Source organism: Manihot esculenta, chromosome 1, assembly GCF_001659605.2.
Source record: "Manihot esculenta cultivar AM560-2 chromosome 1, M.esculenta_v8, whole genome shotgun sequence".
Lineage (NCBI taxonomy): Eukaryota > Viridiplantae > Streptophyta > Magnoliopsida > Malpighiales > Euphorbiaceae > Manihot > Manihot esculenta.
The window spans coordinates 22344194-22351774 of record NC_035161.2 but is presented as its reverse complement, the minus strand read 5'-3'; the positions used below and the strand labels follow the sequence as shown (position 1 = coordinate 22351774).

Below are 7581 nucleotides of genomic sequence, written 5' to 3'. Positions count from 1 at the left end.
AACTATTAGTTTTAAAGAAATCAAACATTTTAAGCATGCTCATGCATCACAAATGCCATGTATATATGATTAGGTTGTTTTGCATTAGAATTCATGAATATGATGCATTGCATAATTTATTGTTATTGTGGATGGATGTTGGATGACCTACTAGCCCTCAAGCATGTTATGATAAGGTATGATGAATATAGAAGTCCAAGTCGAGACCCATTCTATGCCCCTAGCACTATGGATATATTATGTTTTATTTAAGAGGAAGTCATGAGGAGCACTCATTGTGGGCTGGGCACTATTTGAATTTATAGAGGATTATTGGTGATAAGTCCAACTTGATATGAATTGTTTATGTTGTGATGCATTCATATGATCATATGTTTTATTAAACTGCTTTTGTTATGTTTTTGCTCACTAGGCTCTTGTAGCTTATCCCTTTCCCCTAACTCCAGGTTTGTAGGACCAGAGTTAGCTCGAGAGGTCAACAGTGTTGTATGGTATAGTTCTGTTGTAATAGTATAGCTATGGATATGTAACTCATATTGTGGATTAGAATTGTGCTTTGCTCGAGTTTTCTTTTATAATCCCTTGTTTATGATCTTCTTATGTAAAAGTTTTAAAGTTTAAGCTATGTTTGAACCAAACTGAGGCACGTATTATTGACCATACTGGAGCATTTGATGAAGGCTCTAGTATGGGTTTTATGTTTTAAGTTATGATGCATGCTCATGTGGAGTTTTGGTTTCATGAGATGGAAATGTTTCTATATGCTTTTAGGATTATGAATGGGATTATATCAGGTGTAACAAGATGTATAGTAGGCTTTCTATGAACTTCGACGACCTTAAGTCGATCTACACCCTAGCGCCGGTAGTGGTCCGATTTCTCGGTCGTTACAATTATTATCACTACAAAAAAACAGTGATTTAGCGATCAAAATTTTGGTCGCTAAAAGGCAGAATTTGGTCGCTATTATGAAATAGCGACCATTTAGCGACCAAAATTAAATGGTCGGTGTTTGGCCAGTCGCTAAATTTTTGGCGACAATATGGAAATTGGTCGCTAAAATAGCGACCAATCAGCGACCATTTTTTGGTCGCTAATTTGGTGTCATGGCAAATTAGGTATTAGAAATATTAGTCGCTAAATAGTCGCTGTTTTGTCGTTAAATTTTGATCGTTAAATGGTCGCTGTTTTGGTCGCTAATTTGGTCGCTATTTCGTTGTTATTTGATCGCCTTAGGGAAAAGCATTTGATTGCTGTGTGAAAGTAAATTGGTCGTTAAATTTCGATCGTTAAATGGTCGCTGTTTTGGTCGCTAGTTTAGTCGCTATTTCGTTGTTATTTGATCGCCTCAGGGAAAAGCATTTGATCGCTGTGTGAAAGTAAATTGGTGAAATTAAAGGAGAGACTAATTTATTATTTTTTTTTAAATATTAAAAATATTTTGGTATTTTATTTGAAATTGAATAATCAAAACAATAATTTTGTTTTACTATAAAACGATTTAAGTCCAACGGTTAGGATAATTACCTTCCAAGCAATAGACCCGGGTTCGACTCCCGGCAAACGCAGAACTTTTGACTTTTTTACTTTTAAAAACATATCCTTATCATTCATTTCAGGAAACTGCAAAAATATAGTGTACATTTCTCGAAGATCAAAACTAATACTAACAATAAATTAATAAATACAATATATGCAAGTTTTTATAAATCTGAATTCTGACATCTACCCTTAATCTGACTTGTGCAGATTATGAAGGATGTATAAAGAAGCAGATGACAAGAAAATACAAACAGAATAGCTTAGTAAATGAATTCCTGTAGCTATTGTCACCATTTTGCTCCTCTCAAACATCTTCACCAGAAGAATCATAACAATAACATGTCCTACTTTTGTCTTCAGTTCATCAAGTGAGCTAATCTTCATCCACTTTGGTCTCTCCTGCAAACCCCAAAAAAATTCTTTCAATTGCATCAGAAAAATTCCTGGAAAGTGAGCAAGTTTCTCAGGGAGTGAAATTTACCTTCAAAGCAAACATTCCAAATAGGGAAGAGCCTTTTAGGGCTCGGTCGACATGGGAAGGAACATCAGGAGGCACATTGCTGATAAAAATCCGTATAAGCCCATGCCGAAGATTAGCATCACAGTTCCAGCAAGATAAACATCTGCATTCAGCATAGATATATCAGCATAAATGTTCATCTTCAACAGAAACTTCATATTTCGGATTTAAAATAGGAAACAGCATAAATTGGACTTCTGAGAATGAACTTCAGTGACAAAATTCAATACATGAAAATTGATTGAGAGCACCCTACATATGTGTATTCTCAAAATTAGTTCCCCTATAAAATATTTTGTGAAATTAACATGAATGCTCTTAAGACTAGAAAAATCAAACAAAGCATTGAACTAATTCTTAGAGAAGCTTACCAATAGCTTCGACTAAGCGCAGAACCATCTGTCCAGTGTGAATTCCTTTAACACAGCTACTCCAATAAACTTTGTATGCATCAAAAATGTAAACACAACCCTGCAATAGATCAAAAGGGGTGACAGAATTAATCTCATTCTGCACATAATTTTCTATTAATGTTGATTTAACTGCAATTCATACACTTAAGCTAGAGCTATTAGTTCACATTTCAAAGCACAACCCTCTCAAAAGACCAAAACAACACAAGTTTTGTATCAAAAGCAGCTACCAACTTATGCAGAGAAAGGCAGGTGTACTCAGCCTCTCACTGTGGGAGAGAAAGCCAATAAACTCCTTTGGACAAAATACTAAAGCTCTACCATCATAATTAATTAATGTAAATTCCAATTCTATGCGACTGAATGAAAGAAGTTGATAAATGCTGGGTAGAAGAAAGTACATTTAAGAAGCACAAGAGTGAACCAGCTAATGAGCCTCCAATAGCCAGAAGTGCCAAAAAACGGAAATCAAAGATCACCTGCCACCAGTGAATATAAAAGGTGCTCCATTGTCAGACTTGATATACATAAAAGAATCCAATAAAAACGATTTTGTAAGAAAATTCATGTGTCCAGAATCAATTTTAAAATGAGAGTTCATTTGAATTCTAGTTTTTGGAACAACTAACAACTAAAATTAACGTCCTCATTTTCTATTTTGCCCTTATTCACAAATAAATGTGAGTTAAAGTAGGTTGTTTTTAAGGGTTTTCAATAGAACACTTCATTAAATGAGTAAGAATTCTTGCAAAATAAAGCCACTTTTGTCGTGAATTCATTTATTTCAAAATGACTTTTTATAAAAGACCCAAAACAGTTCCCCTTATGCCTTCTAAAACGACTATAAAACAAAGAACCAGACACAAAAATCCCCAATTCAATGGCTCGATGTAGAAGCTAGCATGCCTGGATGCATTTCACAATGAACAAATATCATTTGTGTCTACAGATAGTGTTTGCATATCATAAACACTCTCCTTTCAAAACATACTCTTTATAAAAATAAAATTACTTACCTTTTACAGTTGCTGATGAGGACTGAGGACTGAACTGAGGAAGACTGAGGGCTGAGGAAGACAGAGGATTGAGGACAACCAAGTTGCTGATGGCGCGGAGAGCCGATGGACTGGAGAGCGACGACCGACGATTGCGTGGAGAGCGACGACCGACGCCGACGATTGTGTGGAGGCCGCGAAGAGGCTCTTCTTGCATGCAACACATCAGAAAGCGAAAAAAATGTCAACAACACAAAGAAACAAGTACTGAGAGAGAGGATTTGGGTTAGAAGCTAGAGAAATTGAAAAAACCTTGGGAGAAAACTACAAATCCACCAGTGACAGAGAGACTAGAGAGCGACAGTGAGGTGAGGAGGCAGAGGCATGTGTGATGTGAGGCGGCGTGGAATGGAGATTAGCTTCTCTACTGACTTTTAGATTTAGGGCAAATAAGGGTACATTTCAAAACGACGTAGTATAGGTGATTTTGGTTCGGTTCGATTTAATCGAAAATTTTGAATTTAAAACTGAACTGAACCCTAATAGAATGGATTTGAGTAGTTATAATCGGCTTTGGAATGGGTTCGGGTTTTAAAAATAATACCCGTTGCGGATTCGGATCGAATTCGGATTTTATGTACAGGTATCCACTACTCGAACCCGTTTATATAAATAATTAATTTAATATAAAAAATATATTTTATAATAATATTTATAATTTTTTTTATATATTTTTATTTAAAAATTTAAATTTAAATATTCTTTAGAAATATTAGATTTTTTAAATGAAAATTATTAATGAAAAATATTTTTTATATAAATTATTAATTAAAATATATAAAATTAAACGGGTTCGTGTTTTATTTGGATAATAATAATCGGGTTTGTAACGGATTCGAATAGTTTAAATTAATTTTTATTCGGGTTCGGAACGGGTTCGGATATTACTAATATAAATCGGGTTCGAATTCGGGTAGTTTAATTTTCGCGGATACCCTACCCGTTTACATCCCTAACGAAGAGAGGGAAGTGTGACTTGAGTAAAATGAAAAAATAAATGAGGGATTACGGTTAGTTTTGTTAGTATAGTTAATTAGGGATTAGGGATTAGGGATTAGAGATTAGAAATTAGGGATTAGTAGGGGTGAGCATTCGGTCGGTTCGGTTCAAAACCGAACCAAACTGAATAAACCGAAAACTAAAATTTTAGTGTTTATGAAAATCAAACCGAACCGATTTTGGTCAGAAACCGAATCGAACTAAACCGGTCTGATTCGGTTTGATCGGTTTCGATTTTTAATAATTTTTTTATTTTTTACACTTTATTTTTTGTATTTTTAAATTTAATTAAAATATTTTAATCTTAATATGATTTAATTTCTCTATATTAATGAAAAAATAAATTATTATCATTAATCGGTTCGGTTCGGTTTTTTCAGTTTTTTCTGATCAAAACCGAACTGAATCGAAATAATAAAAAAATTTAAAATTAAAAATCGAACCGAACCGAAATGTATAAAAAACCGAACTAAATTTTCAAATCGGTTCGGTACGGTCGATTTTTTCGATTTAAACCGATTTCTGCTCACCTCTAGGGATTAGGGTTAATTTTGTTAGGGATTATAGATTAAAATTAAGAATTGGGGATTAGGGTTAATTTTATTAAGGATTAGGGATTAATTAGGGATTAGAAATTAGAGATCAGGTTAGAGTATCCTTAAATTGTCAAAACGACGTCATTTTGTATACCCAATTCAAATCACTTAATTTAAATTTTAAAATTTTAAATAAAATAAAATTTAATTAAAAATTAAATTAAAATTTTAAAAATGAAATGGTTGCTGATTGGTCGCTATTTAGCGACTAATTAGTTTAGTCGCTAAATATGGTCGCAAAATGGTTCGCGCCATTAATTCCAGCTAAATTTAGCGACCATTTTAAATTTGGTCGCTAAATAGCGACCAAATAACGACCAATTTTTATCGTTGAGCTTTTTGTTAAATAAAAATATTATTTCATTCATGTAGTAGCAGAATGGTCGCTGATTGGTCGCTATATAGCGACCAAAAATTTTGGTCACTAATTTTGGTCGCAATTTCACAATTTTTTTGTAGTGTATTCGGTCGGATGAAATCTCCAGCAGTATGCCTGTGCCTTCACAAAAATTCAACTTTGACTACTCTTTGTAGACCACAATGACATCCTCCACACAGATCTAGTTATCCTTAAAAGGAGGAAGAAAGAAGATGCCCCACTCCATGTTCCCCGAAAATGACCGTTGCCAAGGGGTTCTTATACAGAGGCGTAGCTGGCAAAGTCTTTAATATGGACCACAAAATAAGGACACCATTATAACTAAGAGAAGGCAAAATGATGCAAACGATCAAGTTACGCCATGTGGTCAATAAGACGAAATGTCACATTCGAATCCAAAGAATCAAAGACCAGCGGGGGAATAATCAGTCCAAATTTAGACCATTTTATCATGATGTTATTAATGTTAATTTACACTTTTTTCTACCTAATTTTGTGGTTTTGATCTCATTTTGCAGAAAATGGTGTAAAAGGGTAATTTGGAGAAAATGCTCTTAAAACTGCCTAAAATAGGATAAAGGAGAGCAAGCTTGTTGCCCAAGTCAAGTTGCAGCTGAAGTGAAGATAAATAAGGAAAGTGCTAAATAAGGAAAGTCACAAATAAGGAAAGTACATTCAGCAGAGTAATTTGAAATTCAAATTTCGAATCTTCAAGAAGTCTTTCCCTTATTCAAGAATCCAAATATCAAGAAGATGCATATTCAAAATTCAAAATTCAAAATTCAGCTTGTTTAGGAAGCCAAATCTCAAGAAGACATAATTGCCCCCTAAGTAATCAAGATTCAAAATTTGAAATTCAAAAGAAGGCTCCACCTCACAAGGAAACTTAGGGCAACATTCAACCTATAAATCCATCTTAAGCCGCACGCCCCATCCTCTGCCAGAAGTGGTCGAACACCTCTCCTTCTCCAAGCAAGCCGCCGATTGGTTCTCCTTCTTCCTTTTTTTTTATTTTCTGTTTTGTTTCAGCCATGAGTGGTTGAAACTCTTTTTTCTAGTTGAAGATTAGGTGAAACATTAGTTGTTTTATGGATTGAGAGATCTGAACATACATCGTTTATCTTTTGTTTTTCAATATTTATGCAATTTCATGCTTAATTCCATTGTTGCTTTGTGGTTTAGATCAATAGGGCCAATTGATTCTTGATTGCAAGGTAATAATTTGTTAGTTTGGATAATTTTAAGTCTGTAATTGCTTGGATTATTCAAACATAAGTAACTCTTGGTGTAAAAACTAAGGAAATTGCATGATCTAACAATATCACCATGCGTTTGGGTAGCTAGAATTAGGTCTCTCTATTTCTTAATGCAATTGACAGTTGTTAGATGCCAAAGGCCCAAGGACGTTTCTTGGCAACTTGTTGATTAGTGATTAATTAGAGGACGTTCCCTAATTGATTTATGCCTAAGGAGGGATATGGTGGTGAGAAGCATCTTCCATCTCCATAACTAATTTATTGAATCAAATAAAGGAAACTAAGTATCAATGATCAATCCCAACAACTGAAGTGGATCCAATTCTTCAACTAGAGCTTTTCTCATTATTTGAATTACTTTACTTTATTACTTTCAGTATTAGTTTAATTCATCAATCTCAAAACCTCCCTTTTATTTTACTTTCAGTTTATTTACTTTCAGTTTGTTTACTTGGTCTTGATAAGGAAAATACGTAAGTATCAATTCCATGTGGATTCGATCCTTTTGCCACTATCTACAGTTGTAAAATTGTTGATAACCAAAAAGGTTATTTTTAACTGGCTTCAACAACCGCACAGTCAAAGGACCTCTAATGCTACATAACAAATGTCCAAACTGAGCCATGAAGTGTAACTGTGAGATATGTCCATATGGCAAGGATTAGGTGAGTAGGAGATGCAGTCCATCCTGAGGCAAGGAAGATCCGGACACCTTAGCACTCGGGTTATCACCAAAAGGCTCGCCCTTCCCTCAACATGGTGAGTCTCGAGATGAAGTTACCATTATCAAGCACAACCTGACATATCTCCATTATGCCGTG

At 34.4% G+C, this 7581-nt stretch overlaps 1 pseudogene; it reads right to left on the bottom strand.

The window, feature by feature from the left end:
- Window positions 1–1618: 1618 nt before the first annotated feature.
- LOC110611587 lies at window positions 1619–3125 on the bottom strand (annotated as a pseudogene).
- Window positions 3126–7581: the final 4456 nt, after the last annotated feature.